The sequence below is a fragment of the Schistocerca piceifrons genome, unplaced genomic scaffold, assembly GCF_021461385.2.
Source record: "Schistocerca piceifrons isolate TAMUIC-IGC-003096 unplaced genomic scaffold, iqSchPice1.1 HiC_scaffold_351, whole genome shotgun sequence".
In the NCBI taxonomy this organism is placed as follows: domain Eukaryota; kingdom Metazoa; phylum Arthropoda; class Insecta; order Orthoptera; family Acrididae; genus Schistocerca; species Schistocerca piceifrons.
The window spans coordinates 167,501-170,000 of record NW_025728572.1 but is presented as its reverse complement, the minus strand read 5'-3'; positions in this window follow the sequence as shown (position 1 = coordinate 170,000).

The following is a 2,500-nucleotide window of genomic DNA, read 5'->3' as shown; positions in this document are numbered from 1 at the left end:
ATCATGTCACAAGCATTCACTTACTATAATCACTATCAACGAACCTGCCGCCCCCGCCCCCCCCCCTACACCTTTCCTTACAACAACGTGTAACCTAACCTAACCTAACCTATGTTGTACCTTAACCTAACCTATGTTGTACCTTAACCTAACCTATGTTGTACCTTAACCTAACCTATGTTGTACCTTAACCTAACCTATGTTGTACCTTAACCTAACCTATGTTGTACCTTAACCTAACCTATGTTGTGCCTTAACCTAACCTATGTTGTGCCTTAACCTAACCTATGTTGTGCCTTAACCTAACCTATGTTGTGCCTTAACCTAACCTATGTTGTGCCTTAACCTAACCTATGTTGTGCCTTAACCTAACCTATGTTGTGCCTTAACCTAACCTATGTTGTGCCTTAACCTAACCCATGTTGTGCCTTAACCTAACCCATGTTGTGCCTTAACCTAACCCATGTTGTGCCTTAACCTAACCCATGTTGTGCCTTAACCTAACCCATGTTGTGCCTTAACCTAACCCATGTTGTGCCTTAACCTAACCCATGTTGTGCCTTAACCTAACCCATGTTGTGCCTTAACCTAACCCATGTTGTGCCTTAACCTAACCCATGTTGTGCCTTAACCTAACCCATGTTGTGCCTTAACCTAACCCATGTTGTGCCTTAACCTAACCCATGTTGTGCCTTAACCTAACCCATGTTGTGCCTTAACCTAACCCATGTTGTGCCTTAACCTAACCCATGTTGTGCCTTAACCTAACCCATGTTGTGCCTTAACCTAACCCATGTTGTGCCTTAACCTAACCCATGTTGTGCCTTAACCTAACCCATGTTGTGCCTTAACCTAACCCATGTTGTGCCTTAACCTAACCCATGTTGTGCCTTAACCTAACCCATGTTGTGCCTTAACCTAACCCATGTTGTGCCTTAACCTAACCCATGTTGTGCCTTAACCTAACCTATGTTGTGCCTTAACCTAACCTATGTTGTGCCTTAACCTAACCCATGTTGTGCCTTAACCTAACCCATGTTGTGCCTTAACCTAACCCATGTTGTGCCTTAACCTAACCCATGTTGTGCCTTAACCTAACCCATGTTGTGCCTTAACCTAACCCATGTTGTGCCTTAACCTAACCCATGTTGTGCCTTAACCTAACCCATGTTGTGCCTTAACCTAACCCATGTCGTGCCTTAACCTAACCCATGTCGTGCCTTAACCTAACCCACGTCGTGCCTTAACCTAACCCACGTCGTGCCTTAACCTAACCCACGTCGTGCCTTAACCTAACCCACGTCGTGCCTTAACCTAACCCACGTCGTGCCTTAACCTAACCCACGTTGTCGCCTAACGTAACCCACGTTGTCGCCTAAACCTGCTCTGTAATTGTTATACGACTCGTTCAATTAGTGTAGTGTTGCCCACCCGCAACCCTCGCAATATAGTTCGCTACTCGCACTCCCCGCTCCCCTGTGTATCGCTTCATGTTAAACACCTTGCAAGTCTTGCTCACTTTCCACATGCTCCTGCTGTACACTGTAATGTGGATGGCAGCAGGACGTACATGCCGCCCCTCCCCACGTCCCCACCTTGCCCCCTGCCTTCGCAAGCTGGTTGGTGAGAACTTTGCATGTTCAATGCCCTCCGCATGCGACGTACTCAGGCTACGTTGTGGTGCGGCCTGTGTCAACTGTCCGCTAATGTCGTACGCGTAAACCACAATCTGTACTGCACATTCGTCCTTATGTACTGAATGATACATCGTGGCACATGTGTGACCGTACAACGACTGCGCCCAAAAACGGCGGACCATACAGTGCAAATATTGTGCACGCAGCTACGTGTCGTCTCCCTATGAGAGCTGGATTGCAGTGTGGTACGCCATAGAGACGTGTGGGAGGAACGGACGCCGTGGATGGCGATCAGCATGAGCTGTCTGTTGATGTATTCGGACCTAGTCGTCTCTCCTCACACACCGTGATGGCATGGTGCACCGCGTTCCATATCTGCGACATGCTACAGAGGCCGGTTGACAGTCGTTCGAGCAATGGACATCGCATACGTACGGGGGCCACCTTCCACGTATTGTCTAGGCGTGCACATTTTGTTGCGTGTATGTGGGCAGACGTAGTGTGGCGTGACACCTGACACAGGCATGCAATAATCGTGGAAGTTGCAAATGGCGATGGACGCCTGCGTTTTCTGGTGAAGTTACGCAAATGAACAAATGGTAACCTGTTGTGGTGCGGTTGTTCTCGCTAGGGGTGAATCGGTGATGGCGACGATAGGTTGAGGTACTAACCGGTTGTTCCAGCGATACCCACCATGCCGACGAAACTGAACGGCATCTGGGTGTGAAGCGATACGCGGCGGTGGCTGGGTGGGACCGTCCCCGGCCGGTGAGGGGGCGCCTCCCGGCGTGCTGGCCGCGCGGTGCGTGGGCGCACGCGCTACAGCCGGCTGGTGGGGGCGGCCAGTGGCAGGCGCGCCGGCC